This window comes from Ailuropoda melanoleuca, chromosome 8, assembly GCF_002007445.2.
Source record: "Ailuropoda melanoleuca isolate Jingjing chromosome 8, ASM200744v2, whole genome shotgun sequence".
NCBI classification, from domain to species: domain Eukaryota; kingdom Metazoa; phylum Chordata; class Mammalia; order Carnivora; family Ursidae; genus Ailuropoda; species Ailuropoda melanoleuca.
The window spans coordinates 98,984,203-99,005,620 of NC_048225.1; the positions used below are offsets into that span (position 1 = coordinate 98,984,203).

General features: G+C 34.8%; 1 long non-coding RNA gene across 5 annotated transcripts in view; it reads right to left on the bottom strand.

The window, feature by feature from the left end:
* Positions 1-1,745: 1,745 nt before the first annotated feature.
* Positions 1,746-21,418, bottom strand: part of LOC105235527 — a 58,940-nt gene continuing 39,267 nt past the window's right edge. Inside the window, exons 3-4 of one of the 5 annotated variants that reach the window (XR_004627325.1) lie at positions 4,845-5,312; positions 1,746-3,704 (exon numbers count right to left, since the gene is read on the bottom strand). This is a non-coding gene — a long non-coding RNA (uncharacterized LOC105235527). Of the gene's footprint in view, positions 17,210-21,418 lie in introns of all 5 variants that reach the window. The other 4 variants (XR_004627324.1, XR_004627327.1, XR_004627326.1 and 1 more) reach the window with 4 other exon arrangements.

A 21,418-nucleotide genomic window follows, 5' to 3' on the forward strand; every position in this document is an offset into this window, starting at 1 on the left:
CACAAATTTGGAATACTTTAGAGGAAATAATGGAATAAAATATATATATATATAANGAGAAATCCATAACAGATGTCTCCTGAAATTCAGTATATTTACATACTTATAAACAGTGTATTTTTCCAAAACATGACATTTCTTCTTTAGGACAATTTGTGTGTCTATAGGATGGTGGGGGTGGGAAAGAAAAATATATTTTATTCAAAGTTCTATACTTAATGAGGTTGAGTCTTTACAATGATTCCCGTGCAACAGGGCATTTCCATTTGGAAGAATATTTAAAAGAATAAAGATTGGTGATTTGCTCTAAGCTGACTTATTTTCAAGCTTTTCTACACGCCCTATGAAACATTTGCTCAGTACTCATTCCTTTTGTTTTTATATTTTTAATGATTTCAGAGATTGGTGCATAAAAATGTATGCCCCAGCTGTTTTCAAATATCCTTCCACAGGAATAAGGCTGAATTTGGAGGCTGCGTCAATTTTCTTACTTTATGACTTTATAAAGTTTGTTTTGGAATTCTCAGTAGAGTGTGTTCAGGTAGTTGTTACAAAACCTTGCAAACATAAAGAAAGTCTGCAGGAACCTGAAGTTCAAAATTCCAAATAGGAACAACACACTTTTTCTTATGTCTAGAAACAAACATGAAAGTCAAATGCTCCACCTCTATTGCTAATTTAGTAACTGTGCATCAAAGCTTCGAATACAAATAAATAAAATATCTTTCCATCAAAGCTAACATAATTTTTTCTTAGTAAAATGCACCACAGAAAGCATAAAAGAAAAGAAGGAAAGGAAGGAAAGAGGGAGGGAGGAAAGGGAAAGATTTTTAACTGGCATGCTTGAACAACAACTTTATCTTAAGAAAAAGGAAAACAAACCAAAAACCCTTTAAAAAGTGCATTATCTTGGTTTTACTTTGTAAAATTTAAAATTATAAGAGTTTATGTTTTAATTTCAGAGAATATTAATATGAGGACTTGACACCAAATAAGCATGTATTATACCTTAAGTAAACAGATACACACTACTTCTTTGATTACAGATTATTAGCTGAAAGTGAGTACAAATTTGGATTACCTCCCACTCATTTAAAAACACAAACATACACTCTCATAAAATATCTTTTTATCAAAAGGTAACACCTAGAGTTTTATAATCTTTAATTCTAATATCATTTATCTACTATTCAAATTGTTTTTAAGCTCTTTTATTTTTTTCTGCTTTTTTTTTTTTAATGCATGTAAGAATATAGAATTTCACAGTTCCTTCACATTAGTGTCCTCACACTGGTGCTACATGGACAACCAATCTCTCCACTCAGCCCTTCCCTCCCATCTCCCAAAAAGCCACTAGAAAATATGTTTGATCTCAAATGTCATAAAACAAACTTCCACTCATTTTGCTTTTGAGGAGCAAGGACGTTTAATGGATTTTTCCTTTGTTATTTTTCTTTGGGACAAGAAGTTGAATGCTTTTTGTTTTGCAATATATAAAAACTTTTTATCTAATTCTTGAAGCTCTGGATACTTGTCTTCTTTCTTCCTCCTTCTCCTTCTTCCTCCTTTTCCTCCTCTTGCCCTCCCTCCTCTCCTCCTTCTCCTCCTTCCCTTCCTCTTCCTCTCCCACTCCTCCTCCTCCTTTTTCTTCTTCTTCCTTTCCTCCTCCTCTCCCACCCCTCCCCTTTCTTCTTCTTCTCCTTCTTCTTCCCTCCTCCTCCTTCCCCTCCATCTTCTCCCCCTTCTTCTTTTTCTTCTTCTTCTTCTTCAATAGCCTCCTTATTTTTCAATATTTGAAATGAAGAAGGGTAAAGCATAACTTGTAAATGAAAGAATACATTACCTGAAGAAGTATCCATTGGACCTTAAAATAGAATTTTCTCAGTGTATTTTCCCATTATTGAATTGATTTTCCAAAAAAAATTATAAAGGTCACATTCTACTTGAACTATATGAGAAATTATTTAAAAATACATTGTGAGAGACATTTACCAACACGTATTATTAACACAGATATTCAGGTTATGGATGAATTATTACACTAGCTTGAATTTTGCTATTTATGGGTTTGTCTCTTGCCTTTTACCCCCAGCCCAATCTAAATACACCAAAATATAAATAATTGGATTCTTAAAATATAAAACTCTTCTAAAGATATAGAAAAATAGAAAGTTCTAAGTGGGAAGTCCATACAAATGGGAAAAAAAAAAAAAAACAAATCTTCTGAAGCCTTGCCTGAGCAGGAACAAAGCTCATTTCAGAGGTCCGCAATCTTCTATAAAGTCAGGCATCAGGAGCCATCCTGGACCCCTGTCCTTAACCGTGACACAGTCAGGGCCCCATTCTTACCTCTACAATTACCAGAAGAATCAATAAGCAAAACAATGTGCTAGCTTTCGTCTATGATTCCTTGATAAGATTTAGGGAGTAGATTTTCCAGAAATAAATGAAGAACTAGGTGACAAGTAAATTGGGGTTTGTTTGTTTGTTTGTTCAAACACAGAATTCATTGTAAGGACTCTCTCTGCATCATTATATGAAGCAAAAGGAAAATAATCAGTAAAGGTCAGATGAAGCACATTTTTTTTTCCATTCTAAATGAACAATAACTGAAGTTAAAAATAGTTTTCCATTCATTTAAAAAGAGTGGTCATGTAGCAAGAGAACTCTGAGAGTGACGTGTGAGATGGTAACTGCTGACCCTTTATGCTGCCAAGGCCTGAGCTGGCAGGTGCGCCTACCCGTGTCTCTTTGCTCCAGGCCCCTCTGCCATGGTGAGGAAGTGCAGCATCAAGACCCTTGAGTACAACACGCTTCACAGTGCATGGATTTAAATGAAAGCAGATGTAACCTGCAAAGGCTGACTGTGGGGTGGGTTTGTAACTTCTAGTGAATATTCCAAGGTGCCTCTTGGCTCTCTACCAGTACTCAAGTGACAACAGTCGGGTGATAGGGCCAAAGACTGAGGCAAGTAATCTACCTTAGGGCTGTGCATTTCCCCACCCAGGCATTTCTCTCCAGGAAGACTCAGCACATAAATCAGAGACAGAAAGTCTGTCTCCGCAGAAGCCGAGGTATAGTTGAGAGGGTGAAGGAGCCATTGTCCCCAGCATTTGGCTGTCTGTCGAGAGTGCGATTACAGGCTGGAAAAATGCAGCCTTTGCAGAGGTTCAGTGCCTGAATTATAAAACAGAGATTAATTAGGGCAGCCAAAATTCAAAGTACTGAAATAATGAACAAGTTTTCAGGACAAATGGAATTAATTTATAATGTATAGCAGGCAGTCTGCCCAATTGCCGTGCCCTTTGGACAAGTAAAATAATTAAAAGCCTACATGTTCTACCAACTCTATGCGAATTTTTTCAACTGATTTCTACAATTCTTGTTGGAACTAAATATAGCATATGCTTTTTTAGCTTGACAAATAAAAGCTGCTAAATGGATTAGATGCTCACTATTACACAAGAATTGGACTAAATAATGAAGTATAAGCATGGCCCCTAATTTTAAAAAACCCTCAAAGACTCCTATTTTGAGTCTTTTAAGAAAGCAGTTACCTCTTTCTCTGGTGAGGTTGAACGAACATGCTTCGGTGTTACACTGACTCTATTATTGCCACCTTGACAATGAATTAATTACTAGGTGATTTGGAATTTTTCTCTTCAGAAATGCCATCATATTTATTGAAAATTCCAGAAACTGTGCTGAAGGTAGAAAATAAATAATACCAAATCTTGATCAATGAGGTATATAGTAAAGCCCAATCTTTAATGTTACCATGTACTTTCTTGCTTTAGGATAAATATAAACATATACAGAATTTGGATTGACGTTATCAATAGTAAAGACTCATTTCCTCCAAGGGGGGGATATTTTAAAGAGGTGAGATGGTCTGGCTGGTAGTGTTTTGGTGTGTTTGTGAGATCAAACAGTAGTTTGGAATACACAAATTCTGCGACAGGAAACTATTGTCATTTCATTAACTGATTATTTGATAAAATACAGCTGTATATTGTAAGAGTAAAAATAAGTGCAGAAAAATCCATAACACAGACTAAGACTAGAATGTTTCAGGTTCTATGAGTGTGACTGCTACATGTGATATGCCTTTTTAAAAATAAGACTATAATCCATCTTATATATATATATATATACCAAGTCTTCATATATATATATATTTTTTTTCAATAAAACTTTCCACATGTCTCTTTCTATCCTAAGTTGCCTTCTGTGCATTTTGTTGTTGTTGTCATAAAGGGTAGAGATTGGGAAGGAAATTATTTGTTCTTCTCATTGCCTTCATTTATAGTTTACAACCACGACTCAATCCCTGGTATACAGTAACTAACTTGTATCGAATATGTGTGTAGGCCAGATACTTGGCTTCAACTCTTTCAACATCTCTCTACACCTCAATTTGGTTGGCTCTCTTATTATCAAATCCGCAGTCCTCACCATGGGTTACATGAGTGGTCTGAGTGGTTTCTCTCACTTTGTCTCTTACCTCTCTTCTCACTCACTCTGCTCTAGTCACTTGTGTCTCCTTGCCATGAATAGAGCATGTCAAATATGAATTAGTCTCAGGACCTTTGCACAGGCTGCTCCTGCTATCTAGAATGTTCAACTGTCAGTTATCCCCATGGCTTATTTTTCTCACTTCATTCATGTCTCTAGTCAAAGGTCAAGCTCTTAGTAAGGCCTGCCCTCACCACTTTATCTAAAATAGCACCCAGATGTTTCTCTTTACACACTTACTTCTGTTTTATTTTGCTTAATTGCAAATATCACCATTACACATGACACTAGATATTAATTCAGTCACTTAATAAGTAGAAATTGAGTACCTGATGGATACCAGGCCCGCACTAGGCCCATACTGATGTGGGCCGAGGTTCTTCAGATACAGCAGAGAACAAAACAGACAAACATCCCTGCCCTCATGGGTTTACATTTGAGTAAGGAAGATGCAACGTAAACTAGACAAATGAATAAAAACATATGATGCGTTAGACAGTAATAAGGAGTCATTATTTTTAGAAATGGAGCAGAAAAGGGAACTGAACTGGGACAAGGGTGGGATTGAAATATAAAGTGGGTGCCCAGTGAAGGTGATTGTAAGAACCTGAATGCCGGGAGGAAGCTGGTGCTTTAGGCAGCTGCAGGAAGACAACTCCTGGGCAGAGGAAAGCGCACTTACTGTGGGCTGGAGGAAGGAGAGGGCAGGTAGAGCTTATCAGTTGATTATCTCTCCCCTGGAATGGAGCCTCCGCTGGAGCTTCTATTTGTGTGGTTCACTGCCAAAGCCTCAAAGCCTAGAACAGAAAGCTCCGACTAAGCATGTCTGAATGAATTCAACAAGTTAATTATTCTCAGTTTACAAATGAGAAAATTGAGGCACAGCCGTTAAAGGCCCTGCCCAAAGGACCCAGATAAAAGATTTGAACCAAAAATTCTAACCCCATAGTTTATGTGCTAACCACTATCTTCTGCTGCCGTATCCTGGTTCTTTCTGAAATTAAATGGCGGAACTGGGAATCACGGAAGACTAGGAAAACAAGGAAGGAAAGAAAGAAACTGTCTTAGATTACCTATTTTTATGTCCAATTTTAGGTTTAGAGTTGGAAAGGTTATCACATTACCCAAGGTCAATTCCAGAATTGTCTGAATCTAAGGCAGACTTGATCACCACTGAACAGAACATCAAGGGATGGGTACTTAGTCCTGGCCTTATGGTTCATTCGTGGGTGACTTTGGGCAGTATCCTCTCTCTGTGCCTCAGTTTCCTTAGCTGCAAAATGGAAAGGCTGGGTTACACAATCCCTAAACCCTTTTCTGTTTTAATGTTTTCTCTTCTCTAAATACAAAGTCCATGCAAATATTCTGGAAAGTTTTGAGAAATTCTTGTCCACTAAGAGACGAGTAGAAATTATCTGTGAAGAAAAATGTACATACCAAGGCATTCCAAGCAGAAAGAGTTTTAAAGAGAAGGCAACAGAGCATAACAATTCATGTGCCAGGGAAACAGTATACAAATATTAAGAGCGATATGACTGGAACACAGGGTGAGGGGAGAGGCAAAGGGGATGTCTGAAGATGCTCGGTTTCTAAGCTGAGGATATGAAGAGTTTTCAGCACTGCAGTAAGGAGTTTGGATCCTACCCACTGGGTAACTGAATGTATGGACAGTTTCTACACAGAATTACCAGGGTTGTTGTTTATTTTTCATACGGTCAGTGGTACATCAGCAATTAATGTTTTTTGTGCTAAGATGCTTTCTTTGACATGAATTGTTTCAAGACGAGGAGGACAGAGAAGAGACAAAGCTTTAAAGAGTGAATACATTTCACAGATGTTAAAATAATATTAGAAGACCTTCCTTTCTCCCTTCTTTCTTTCCTGTACTAGGTCGTTGCAAACTGCGAGGCCTATGGTCCATGCTCTAGTGTAGCTTATCACAGAGTGGAAGACAATATTAGATAAACAACACAGAAACTTACTCCTCAAGGCACTTTATAGTGTATAGGGTATAAGACTTAAAGAACAATTCTAAATTGAATATGATCAGTCTTAGAATTTTCAAACGGCGCTACGTACATGAGAATGGTAATTGTGAAAAAAAGACCTGCAAGTTTCCTTTCTGTCATTGGTTCAGTGGTCAAGAAACTAAGGAACAATAAAAACTGATTATAGAGAGCCCCCACCACCACTTATTTTTCCCTCTCTTTCTTTCCTCTCCCTCCTCCTCCTCCTTACTCCTTGTTAGGTTTTGCAGCAGCCATCTGTGTGAAAAGCTCAAAAAGCTGGCTTTACAGACTGTGTGATTCACCGGTCTTTGCACACTATTGCATTTCTTGATGACTCACATGTTAGATAACCCATGTGTGCCCTTCATTTGTAACTGGAGATTGTGTTTGTCTCCTACAGTTGTATATAATTTGCATGGCCAGTAGCACATTAGTACATCTACAGTGTAGGTCAATAAAAAAGTAATAAATATTTTTCAGCAATAGCTTGTCAAATGCACCTAAGAAAATTTAGTAGAAATCCATTTCTGAACAGATAAGTCAAAAGGAAAAAAAATATAGATATAGCACAGATGCAAAAAAAAAGAGCATAAATACTCTGGATTTTGATATTAGAAAATTCCAGCAATTTCAAATCCAAATATTCAAGTTAACACATACAAACTGAATTACCACCATAAAGAAGAGTGGCCAAATTCTAGAAATTGCTACAGTGCTTACCAGTACACTGTATTCAAAAAATAAATTTCATGTGTATCATAGTGGTTGTTTCTAAGAAACAAAGGAATTGTTGCACTGATGGTTTTGATGTGTGTGTGTGTATCACATATAACTATATTTTAGTAATATACATGTATATATATTTTTTAAAATGTCCTTGTTTTAAGTAGTGAATTTTTTAAAAGTAAAGTAATAGATCATCTAAAACTTTATTTTCCCCTTCCCAATAGATTCTTCATATTTCTGAAGCAGAGACAAGCATAGAGCTCCCCCATTATTTCCCCATTTTGTTTCCCTTTCTCTGATTTCTTGACTACCGTCCATATTTTATTTTATCTTATTTTGTTTTCTTTATTTTGTTTTGTTTTAGTTAATGCCCTCTTTTACTCATCTATCCCCATGTATTATTGTGGAATATGTCTTACCTTCAAATTATTCAGAGTTTTAAAAAACATTCTGCGTCTCCCTTTTTGTGTACCTTTGTATGGGAATATTTGGAAGTGACAGGAAGAGTATCATTACAGAAGGGCCACTTCACAAACTTGAAAACAAATGGACTCTGGTAGGGTATCTTCTGAGAATCAGAACATAGCTCTTCCAAACACACATGACCACATCAGCTGTCAATGGCAGGCTTTTTGCAAAGTTGACGTCTGGGAAACAACTATCTATATTTTGTGTGGGAAAAAAAAATCTCTTCAGTTAGCTAATCCATCATAAGGAAAACAAAGTTTACTCATTTAAATGGGGAAAAATGAAGACAAATTACCATTCTCTTTTGGAAACGAAATTGTGTTATAAAAGTATTTCCGAATGTTTGCATGTTTAAAGTCGTGTCTCTATTAAAAGTATAAACATAGGTATGTTTCTAGTTTTCTCTAATGAACTCTACTTTGCTTGCTTCTGAAAATATTCTAATATTATTACCAGCCATCAGAATACTTTTACCAACAGAATACTTTTTCTTTTCCTTGATCTTAGTTTTAAGTAATCATTAAGCTCTGTTCTGTTTTATGCTAATGAAATTGAAATGTGGAGGAAGTGAAATCAATTGGATAAAAGTAGAGATTACCTAATAATTCATTCTCCAGGAGAGAGGGGCCATCTGAGCCCTGGTATGTTATAGCATAGGCATTACTACTGGGAGTGGTATACAGCTGTCTCTAGGTGGAAATGAAGCCCAGCAGTGGGAGAGGTGAGAACAAACACACTTGTAATAAGAGGATGTAATATCTGTTTTCTTAATAAAAACCTAAGAGGGTTTGGGTCTGGATTTTTAAAAAGCACTTCATTCATATAGTTCTGTATTTTAACATTTACAATGCATTTCTCCCCCTTCTTTTTGAAAAGACATTACAATAAAAGGGGCAAAGATATTTTGATGAAGTGACTAAAGGGTGAATTTTTTAGTCTATACAAAAAGAAAGGTAAATTCATTATATTTATACTTATTCATTTGCATATGAGTGTGTGGAAACTATAGTCCAGTTCTTTGACATGAAACTGGATTAATCCAAAAAATAATAAGTAAGTACCTTTATGAGATACGCTCTTCCCCATGTGGTAATGCACAAATAACATCTGTATTTACTAAAATTCAAAGACAGCTAGGTTACAAATCGTTCTAGCAATAATTATCGAATTTTTCTGTGGATTAAAAACTAACACTTTGGAAGATACTGAACAGTGTTCATGATCTACAGTTAGCTATAAAGACAAGCTAAGGTGGGAACCCTTTGAAGGATCCAGTTTTGAAGTACCTGCACAATTCCTGCCATATCAGCTCAGGACTAGCAGGATTTGTATCAAAGCTTTAAAGTATTTTTAATACTACAAAAGCACAAATACACTCTAAGTTTATATTTAAGAAAATTTCTCACAGTAATTCTTCCTGAGAGTAATGAGATTAAGGTCCAGATGATGGAGAACTATTTTTAAACTCAACAAATCTAAAGTATGATGCTTATTCTGTTGATAAAAGAAGTATGGCATAGGGCAAGTTACATACTTTGCCTATTTTTAATATATATATACATTTAAGGTATTTCCAATCCATGAGCACGCAATGCTTAGATAGTTCAGACTTTAACTTTGGGATACAATATGTTAACTTCGGCAAAAACCAATGGCAGTCATTGCTGCATAGGTTATGGGGTGGAGGGGGAGTATAAAGAATGGAAAAGAAGACCCGAGTTTTTGCTGTACCACCTATCAGCTATGAAATCTTAAACAAATGATTTAATCTCTCAGAACTCCATTCCTCAAGAGAAAATGAATAGCTCTCAACTTCCCAATAAACTTCATGATGTTGCGGTGAGGATTGGCATAGCTAAGGGAAGACAGAATCTATAATGGTTAAAATGGGTTTTGATACCAGGAAGACCAAGTTTGAACTTTGACTTCTGCCACTTTCTAATTGAAGGGCCTTGTACACTTAACCTCTCAAAATCTCAGTTTCCCCTTCTGTAAAATGGGTATAAAAAAAGTTGAGCCAGACTGACTAGTTATCTATCTCTCTATCATCTATCTATTTATCTCTCTATTATCTATCTTTCTACCTATCTACCTATGTACTCAACTATCAAGTAATCATCACATCATGAGTGCTGGCTAACATAATAAAGTGGAAGAAAGTATTTTGCCAACGAGTTTTCCATGCAAATATAACTCATTATTAATGGAAGTAGCATGAGAAAAATTGCATTTCTCAAATGTGTGCTTTAAAGTAAAAACTTTACGTCTGAAGTTAAAATTCTCAAGCAATTATATATTATTTAAGTTAGAGAATAACAAATAGGATATTATATCAGTATCTAATTGTAATTCCTAAAAAAAATGAATTCATTCAAGTAAGAGGAAAACATTGTAAAAGAAAAAGTATAAAAAGTATATTGTCTCTATCCTTCCTTCTGTCAGTCTTAAGAAAGTATTTTTAGGTTTTCTTTTGACACCTAGGGGAGCAGCTGCTCAGGAGGCTGACTTACAGGAGTTCTTAAAAATCTTCATACCTAAAGAGAAGGGAAAGCAGTGACTCAAACAGATACTTGTACACCCATGTTTATTGCAACACTATTGACAATAACTAAAAGGTGGAAGCAACCAACTGTCCATCAGTAGATAAATGAATTAACAAAATGTGGTGTATACATACGAGGGAATATTATACACCCATAAAAGATGAGGCAGTTTTGTTATGACATGGATGAACCTTGAAGATGCTAAGTAAAATATGCCAATCACAAGAGGACTAACACCACATGATTCCACTTGAGGTACCCAGAGTAGTCAAGTTGATAGAGACAGAAGGTGGAATGGTGATTGCCAGGGCTGGAGTGGGGAAGGATGGGATGCAGAGTTATTGTGTAATGGGCATGGAGTTTCAGTTTAGGAAGATGAAACAATGTTCCAGAGATGGATGGTGATGATGGCTACACATGATTTGAATGTATTTGATGCCACTGAACTGTACACTTAAAAATGGTCTAAATTTTAGGTTATATATACTTTACATGATAAAAAAAATCCCTATCTAATAATTGTCTGTACATTTTCCTGCCTCCTTAGAATCATAATCACACTCTTCAGCTTTTGGTGTGCATTCAGTATTTCCAAAAATAATTTGAACGGGATGTGGAAAGGGGAGTAAACTGATCATTTTTGCTTTGGCTGAATCATCTCATTTTAATCTCTATTTTCTGAGTTTAAAATAAATTCATTTAATCCATGTTAAGATAACCAAAATGGCTTCTAGGTTTGCTTCTTCTTCTAGCTAATGGGTTTGGACTAGAATGATGGATTGATTTAGCAAGGCAGGCATTTTATAGAACCACCCAGATAGTTCCCTATAAATGGAACTGAGGTCTATACGCAAACAGTACTCATAGAAATGTTGCAAGTATTTACAATTGGGTCTTTTAAAGAAAGTCTTATGTAACCGAGTATCATAATATTCTTTATATACCCTCATCAGAACTTTAAAATTTTATTTTTCACATATACCCTTACTCCATCCATAAGCTTTAAGATATCCAAAATTCCTATTCTCATCCATTAGAATATTTCTTGCCCACGTGCACCAAAGGACATACTCAAGGATATTTATAGCAACAGCATGTTTAACTACAAAGCAGACAATAACTCAAATGTCAAAGAACAGAAAAATAAATTGAGGGTATTTGCACAATTGAATACTATATAGTGGTGAAGTAAACAAACATATAATTATATGCAACAATGTCCATGACCCTTAGCAACATAATATTTCATGAAAAAAGCTAATGCTAGTAAGGCTATTAGGAAATGTTGTCATTTTTGCAAAGCTTTAAACAAGCAAAACTATCATACATACATAAAAAGATAAGTTTTTGAAAGTGGCAGAGCCATTGTGAAATCTGTGTAGGTTACACTGCACACTTCAAAGGGCATCATTCATACCAGGCCCAGCTGGATATGAAAGCACACACCTTGTAAGTTTGTAAAGCACACATTTTGCACAACTTTGTATGTAATGGCCTTGATAACTGTAACTTCTGGGGCAGAAGGGAAAGAGGGGAGAAGCAACACTTTTGGTACTGTTCTAGTTCTTAAACTGGTAGTGGATTTATAAGTATTCATTGTATTGCATATAATTTTTTGTATTTATCAAATAATAGACTCCCAGAAATAATTCTAGGATATATCTTGGGTTTTAGGATAGAAGAGAGTGGAGATATAAAATCAACTATTTTCCATACATGGAGAATTTCTTATTCTACTCTATTCTTTCAACCCTAAAAATCACTATTTTTTTTGCTACCCAGGAAAAAAATACATATTTTAAATCAAAATACTGCACTATAAGGCCCCATTTAGCTACATCAAATTCTGAAAATAAAATACTTGTCATGATTTCTTATCAAATGTCAGCTAAGTGAGGAGACATCCAATCCTGATTCCATGAAAAAGTGATATATTAAATTGTCCCAAGCTCAGTAAACATCTTCTGCAGTTCCTCAGGTAAGTAAAATATGTTGAAGGATCCCTGGCATTTCTAGGTTGGGAAAAAGACCTAACTCCTCAAAGCTACTGTATGTCTGGTGATTCCCATCATCCCTACTCAATATATAGCACACAGCGTACTCTTCTGTGATTTTCCACACAAAATCATCAGTGACAAAAGTTGTTCAAAATCGTTTGAAAATTTAAGAATCAATTTACTTGTAATGGTTGGCTCTTTCCAAAACAGATGGACATAATCTAATAGAAATATTTTCAGTTGAAGCTTATCTAAGGTAGTGTCATTTTCATTAAAAAAAAAAAAGCCTCCCATGGGCATGTTAAAATCACTTATTGTCAAGAAGCATCTTGTATCTCAATCTTAATATGATTTAAAAACATTATTTTAAAAACTTAGGTAAATCTACTTGAAAATCCATGAATTCCCATGTTATATTTTTGAAACATGGCAACAAAGTTATCCATCAGTTACTAATCTACCATGTTTCTAGACAAAATAAATTTTGCCTTTTTAAATATTTGTTAGAACCATTTATAAATACATATAATATTGATAGTATTAAGGTATAAGATAATTGATTACAAATTCTTGCTGATATCTTTTTAATAAACTTCTTAAAATTTTTATATTTTTGAGAAAAAACTCAGTTTCTGTAGAAAATGTAACATCTTATTTTCCTAACTGCAGGAACATTCTAAGTTAAATACTCATTTTCAGAAAGTTTTGATTGCTAAATCAGTACAATAAACATTACCTTAAAGGAACACATTCAAGACCTGTTTCTCCAGTGACATTTGAAACACCATCTATATTGTGTGATACACAACAATTCAGAGAACAGCTCCTTCCATTTATATATAATAATCCCTCTATTGTATATTAGCTTAACATAAGATACTTTGCTTTAAGAACAAAATATTTTAGCTATAATTCTCTAATGGACACAGGTTCTTGATTTTCATTTAATATCTGTCTATAATAAACCATGCATCATTTCATATGTAAGAAAGATTAAAACCCTAAAAACAAACAAGCAAAAAATGTGGAGAGGGGTTATCACAATAAAAAGGAAAAAAAAATCTACAAATTGGTTTAAATTAATTAAGTTAAAATAATATAAACCAAAGTATATCTTTTGTCTAGCTTGATTAGGTCAACTCATAAACCCAGTTTAAAAAACAATTTGCTCCATTTTTCTAGCAAAAGAGAAAAATGAGGGCAAGTACAGTATAGGAGAATTTTTAAATGAGACATACTGACAGATTATAATATGGTGTCTCATCAGATGACGTGGTGTTTTGACTGCTTGACTGAAGAAGGGCTATAATTTAAATGCCATTAAAGACACATAAGCTCTAGCATGGAGACAGGAATACTGTAAAATTTTTGGTCTGTAGTCACAATGCAGATAAAATTGTTCCTTTGATCTTTCAATGCCAAAGTCTGTTGTCCAGAAGGGAAATGTCTTTGTGCTTCTGTCTTAAGCTAAGACAGATTTCATTTTCCATCTAAGTCATTTTGTTAACACCACATAAAAGGTAAAGTGTATTTTATCAGCAGAGCTTAGTTTTCTTTCATTGTTATTTTAGGTTACTTTATGACTATGCAGTGCTCAAAAAAATGTGCTCAAAATACACACATCTGGGTTTAAAGTGACTAGACTCTAATTCCAAGTCTTGATGTGTGCAGTTTACTGGCATTTGTATCTTAGGAATTAAGTGCATTGTTGTTTTCTTCTCTTCTTCTATACGTTTCTTAAAGAGGAAGGATATATTTTGCTTATAAGACATTTTTTAGCTTTAAATTCTAAATGTGCATGTTACATTTTAAGGGGAAATATGATCTGGGAGATGTTCATAATAGATTTATTATGTCTTGTTCTTTGGAAAACCTGACAAAGGGAATCACTCGTTGTGATTTGCACATAGTCTTGGTAGCTCATTGTAAATTTATGTCAAAAACAAATATTGTTTTTAGACCACAGTATGCCAGTGATAGTTTCCAGAATCCAGTAAACTTTAGGTCTTAAGCATTTACATTTTGATTCTTTTAATTTTTAAAAAATGAGAGAGAATTTAAAAAAATAGATCCCGAGTTAAGAATATTTTTGCCAAGACTGAATTTAATATTATATAAATATCATTTGTTTCTGTCCTCTATTCTCACGCTTAGGAACTATTTCCAGTTTCTTGTCTGGGTGGAATTTTGAGGATGACTGAAGCAGTATATTTAAAGGCCAAAAATCATATTTCTATTCTGTCAAATTTTACTATCTTGACAATAAACTGCTAAAATCTTGATCATAAACTACTGAAGTCAGGTTGGAAATAGTTTAAAGGTGAAACATCATACGCACAAATAGTATTTATTTTTTCTTTTTTGATACATTTTGTTCTATCATGACATAACAAAATTCTGAAAGTCAACTTTATGATTGACAGTTTTTTTAGAAAATTAAGTTATTTAAAAAATGAAAGAAAAAGGAAAACGCTTATTCAGCACTATTTCTGGTGCAGATCACACTCTAAGGATGATGCAATCTCACCAGGCTTTTCTGTGAAACACCCATCAACAAGCAAACAAAGTGACAACCAAAGCTCGTAACTGAACTCTTCGTTAATGCTGTTCTTCTAAATATTTCAGAAAGTGGTTTGTACTCAGTAGAAACGGAGGCTTCTTTTGTTTCCTCTCCCAGTGTGGGGACGAATGGAGAGGTTTCTGTTAAAAAGTCTTTGCCTAGCTTTTGTTGTTGCCCATCGGTGGCATATTATTAGTACAGACTCTAGAGTGTAACCTCCCTGAGAGCAGTGTCCTATGCATTCTTCTTTGCATCTCCCCCAGAGCTCAATACATAAGTCACTTGACAGAAGTCCCCACCTGCTGGATGGCGCACCCGCGCCTCTTTTGTGTAGATGTATTCCTTGACAATGAAAAGTACATCACTGGCATATTACCCAAACCCCTGCAACACATAAGCGATGTGTAAAAACACCATCATATAAAAATAATTCTGCTTTAAAATTTTTAAAATAATGCATCTGTCTATGACTGTCTAGGAAGAACCCAAGGTTAATACAGAATTTCCTATTTACTCAGTGCATGCTGATTAAAAGTGAATTATAGTTAAGATAATAAGAAGGGCAAGAGCATGAATGGCAACAAAAAACTACACTAGGAATACACTGAATATTTTGCATCTGATTTTGAAATGGTTTTTTAAAAAAATTCATGTCAACAACTTTCTGGAATCCATAATTGCTAATGGTTATAAGTATCAGCCCCAGGCAGATTGCCTAGCAAGACTTTTTGGAGCAGTGAAGGTAAACAAACCAATAACTATGCAAATAGTGCTTTTATGGTTATTTAAACACGCAGTATACATTGGAGTATTAAAACACTAGGAGAAGGCACAATAACTTCTGGTTATCACAGGAACAGTGGATAAAACGGAAAAAATACTTAAGCATACATGGAATCAATATCACAGGGAATTTATTATAAATCCAGTGTAAAAATATTTCTAACCAGAAGGGAATATCAGAGATTACAGTCACTAGAATAGAAGACATATATAATTATTTTAAATAAACTATTTAATTATGAGAGAGAGATTGAGATATAATCACTTATGAGTATAAAATTCCAGAGGAAGTAATTAAGCAAGAAGAAAAATTAAATTAAATTGGAGATTAAGGCAAATAAACATATACAATGGGAGATATTGTTATATTTTGGGTGTAATACAGGAAAGAGGAAAACCTTAGTAAAATTTGTAAATTAAATAAAAATAGTATGTCAATATATTTTTGCAGAGTTATGCTCTGAATGACAGCAATCCTCAACCTGTTCCATACAAACCAGTTTGGCTTCAAGGAGATCACTGGTAATAATTTTGATTAATAAGGTAATTGTAGGGTGTTACTAAAATCCATTTCATTCTTAATTTGATGGGTAAAAAAAGCACTAATGCTCTTATAATGAAGATAACTATGATTTGTAGCCATTTTAGAGATAATTAACAGTAAAACAGCACAGTAGTTATTTCTTTTGATTCTTTTTAAGGAATAAAAGCATTCTGAATAAACAATATTATAATTTTACTGGCTCAAAAACACGAAATAGTTTCAGGCATTTAGTGAAGATAAAACAGAATTGTGTTTGTCCAATACTAGTAATTCTGCACTACTTTGGGAGATCTTTTGATTTCGAGCAGATTGATAAGGATCCGAAAGTCTCTGTTAAGTGAGGCCCTATGTGGCCAAATGCAAGGCATGATGATTCTCACAATACGACTCTAATACTCTGATACTGTTCTAATACTAACTAATACCATTTCTAACTTAAATCGATCAATTCTCTTCCAAGTATTTAGATAGGAGCACGTCTTTGGATAAGCCTTCCTCCATGCTGATTACTTGAGAAAATTATGGCAGAGGCAAAACCACCAAATACACTACGGAAAATAGTGTAATTATGAACAAAATCAGGTTTAATTCTCTAATAAAGTGTGCAATGTCTAACATGGCTAACTTTGGACTATGACCACAATGAACAGTCATCTATCATGAAGAAAAAGACAAGCTTCCATACGTGTAAGTGGTTCAGAGTGTGACAAGATACACTTTGGTGTATGGTTCCAAACTGCGGTTGGTACGAAATAGTGTGTTCTCCAATATCCAAGCTCCTTAAACAGCCAGAAAATATCAAAACAATTAGGGCGCTTTGGAATGTGTAGTCAACTTCCTGCTGTCGAACAGGAATCACAGCTGCTACTGTAGCAGTGGGTTTCCAGATGTCAAGGCTGTAAGGATAGTGAGGTAATTGCAGGAAGGAAGGGATACAATTTTGTTATCACAGATTACCCTCCCCTTTGAAAACCATGGATACGGCATCAATGTCAATGCTTTGGATGTGCACATTATGAACTCGGTCTTCATGCAGAAGTGTCTCCACATTTGTACATTTGCTTCTGTGGAAAAGGATGAGCCAGAATTATTAAAATGGGTGGGAAACAAAGAGCGGGTGCTCTCAAAGCATTATATTGCCGGTTTTATAAAGCATCTGTAAAGTGTTAATAGGCATGGTCAGCTAAAGTTGGTCTTCTAAGGAGAAGAACCAGACAACAAGGTTTAACTGTTAAGTGTTCCTGAACTACAGAATTAGGAATAAAAATAAAATGTTTGGACACAGTTTAATTAATCAACAACTCTATTTAAGGCTGGCTGTGATGATTAGTGACTGAGCAGAGGAAACTGGATGATGGTTTTCCAGTATTCAGCTAAAAATAACTCCTTTCTCAGCTTCCCCTGCTGTGTTGTCAAAGGCTAGAAGTTATCAAAAAACTCCATAAACTTTTATTCCAAAGCCAGAATCAAAGGGCTATTTTGGCATACCTCACTGGCAAAACCGGTACATGTTTGTTCACAGGTCACTGAGATTACTTGAAAAAAATTCAACAATTTCTTGCTTTTCTGGCTAAGGTCCTCAGTTATTATGCTGAGTGTGGAACATTTAGAGCTTTTTGTAAATGCATATTAACAGTTGGTGCCTTGGTTTACCTACAAACAAGGCAGGATTGAAAATAGTATCTGAGAAGAGGTCAACTCTGGATTTATTCTACCAGCTACAAAGCTAAGAGACTTCTCATTTCCCTCACAGAAACCCAATCCACTGAAACACTAAGCTTTTCATGGTTTTTGTGGCCAGGTGTATGTTATTATTGACTCACATTGAGCTAACAGCAGTCAGCTAAATCAGACATAAATCATATGTGCACGTCTCCCCCATTCTCCAAGAATTTTGGAGTTAGACAAAAACTTTGCGTCTGTTTATTAAACTTGGCCTATCATTTCTGACTAAGGAACACCTGATTGCACAACTCCAGAGAGTACCATTTACATCATCATCTAGATCAATGTGCCTCCTGAAGTTGTGCAGTGCACAGCCCATATAACTGTAGGTGATAGCCCAGCATGCCTTTGAAAAAATTGTTCTGAATCCTGAATAATTTATTCAGTATAATAGATGTCCTATAGTCTAATGCCATCTTAAATTTAACAGGACCTTGCCAAAGTTTAAATAAAAGTATTGAGTTAGTACGGTCTTGCTGTACATTTCTAAGCTGTGGAATATATAAAGGCAAGAGCAATTGCATACTTTGGGAGGGGGGACACTGAGTGTCAAGAATGATTAATTCTTTTCTGGCAAGTGGAAAAAAGATGACTAAGGAAAAAATATGAACAAAATATTGATAACTAAGTGTTTGCTAGTGTGGGAAAATGAACTTTTACTTTGTAAGCAGGCATTTAAAAAAAAAGGTTTTTAGCTCATTTAAATCCCTGTTTGGGTGTAGTTTTATCAGTTTTCTTTTCCTTTGAAGGCTTCCTGTCTTTCAATGGTGTGTGAAGAACTTTTATTAAAAACATCCACTGTCATAAGTCATTCTTTCCAGTGACAAAGCTGATTTGGTCTACTGCAGATGAGTAAACTGAAATTTATATAACTCCTTTAATGTATTTTTATTTAAACAGCCTTTCCCATTTTCAATAAAGAGAAAGTTACTAAGCACACTAAGAAGTTAGATCAGAAACTAAACACATTTCTAGAGCCATGGGTCTTTCTGGGCCTGGATTACCTGAGCACTTGCAAGAAATGCAGTTCTCAGGCCTTGCCTATTGAATCAGAAACCCTGGGCTTGAAACCTGGCAATCTATATTTTAACACGCTTTCCAAGTAATTCTGATATAGCAAACGTTTGGGAAATTTTGACCTAGAAAATGTGTGATAAAATCATCCTTTAGTAATGAAGTTGCAAGAAATAGTGACATAGTGCATTGGTAAAGGAAATTGTATTTTCAATTTCTACATATTTTCCATAAAAATGCTTTACTGCTTTTAAAATTCAATAACAATGATAAGTCCTCATATCCACTTTTCTGTTTATATGTTACCAGGGAAAGACTTTACTGTCGATGAAAAAAAAAAAAAAAGCACTGTTACTCTGAGTTCTTCAGAAAGAAAAAAACTATAAGCATAACTCTATCTTATAATTTTGTTACTACAAGTTGGAGGTATAAGCCTTCCAAGTTTTATGTCTAACTCTTGGCATTATAGATTCGTGGCTATATGTGCAGTGATAATCCAATTCATGCTAGAAAGGAACTCAGCCCATATCTATTCTTAGTGTACAACTCAAGGTCTGTAAAAGGCAAACCTGTTATCTTATCTTTCATGGATTCAGAGATTTTTTTTTAAATCTCAAGTCTGAAAAATATAATAAAAAACAAATATTGGTTATATTTAAATTTTAATGCATCCTTATCATTAGTAGAGGGCCTTCAAGTAGGTGAACTTGGAGAGCTTTGGAAAAAGCACACGAATGCCATCAAGAAGGAAGGGCAAATCAGCTCAGTTTTCCCAGGTGCTCACTGGGGAAGCCACATGCATTCATGATACATTTATAATTGTATACAAAAGCTAAATAAAACATAATTTAATATATTGAAATCATTCATGTAGCTTTTTTGTTAAAGCTAAACCAAGCTAAGACCAATCAAGGCTTAAGGACTTCCACAGTTTTTAGAAGACTAATGGGTCAATAGTATGAACACATTTTTTTTTCCTGTGGTCTAAAACTTAGAATTCCTTGCTTCCTGCATATTTCTCTTTTGATGACTTGCTCCTTAGACGTTCATGTAGTTTATTTTTTTCCCTTTCTTATCAATATATTTCCACCAAAAAACCTCAAGTCCCAAAGACATCTCAAGTTGATAATTCTCTACCACCTCATTGTTGTTAGTTTAAAAAATAGTTGATAATCCGTAATTTAATTACATGGCTATCAGCCCATTTTGATGATGATTTCCCAGGTTCTGTGCAGATTTTCTTCTTCCGTTTTCAGTATTTTGTGCACCATTCCAGGGAGATAGTGCTTTAGTACATGGAGAAAGCCATGGAAAAAGTACATTTATGGAAAGCACAACGACGGCCACTCTCCTGCTATGATCAGCTCCATGAAGAATTATCTGGTGGGGTCTTAGTTTGTTTCCTGCTGCAGAAAGTTACCTCTGAAAATGTATTGCTATATTTAACTATATAATATACAAGAAAAAAATTTTCATGTCCAATCAGAGGCAAACATATTTTGCATTAATTTACCTGGCTTACATTGCAAGTTTTCAGGTATGGCACAAAGTATGAGCTCACCTTCAATATATCTTGTAATTTGTGTATTTTTACTACAATATTTAATGTTTCAAGTAATGGGTGTACCATTGAGATTCCCATTTTTTGTATCCTGCAGAAACATTTGCATTATAAACCACTTCTTCACTTAGTACATAAGAGTACTCTATAGACAATGTCTATTAAAGACAATGCAAAAAACCAACATAACTTGTTTTCCCTTGAGATAAGAGAAGAAATGAAAAATGTCTAGACATGCGGTTCTCAACCAAAGGCAATGTCTGGTAATGTCAATGTGGTGAGAGAGGAATGCCCCTGACATCTGGTGAGTAGAGGCCAAGGATGCTGATTAAAAATGTTACAACGCACAATGCTACAATATACAATGACCAATGCCAAAGAATTATCTGGTCCAAAATATCAATAGTGCCTCTGTCGAGGAACCCTGGCCTAGAGAAGAATTAAGTCCTATTTAGTCAATACGAGTTGGTCATAGTTATTACAATTTCCATGATACCCACTGGAGAAATAAGACTTCCATCATGGCCGTATAACTATGGAACATGAATCAAATTCCCTTTTCTTGCACTCAAAATGTCTACATCTACACTAGCCCTCAAGATCTGATGAGAGCTCTTCTTCTCAGTGGAGAAAATATGGCTAATTATTATAGACCAGCATTGAATCCCCTTTTGCAAGCACTGGCATTTTGAGTTATGTGGTACAATGCTTTGTGTGAAAGTTCAGTTTTGTTAATCAACTCCTTTTCCTGAAAATGTTATTTACTTAAAACGAAACATCATCTTGAAAAACTAAGCAGTCACTTCACTATCTGTATAATTACTGTTCCTAACAAGATTTTCACTTACATTTCTTTTGTTTCTAAATTTTCTTTATGATTGAAACACTATCAATCAAGTATTTTATGAAGTTGATAAGATACTAAAGCACAGCCCAGTTTCTAAATGAAATATATATATATAATATATATATA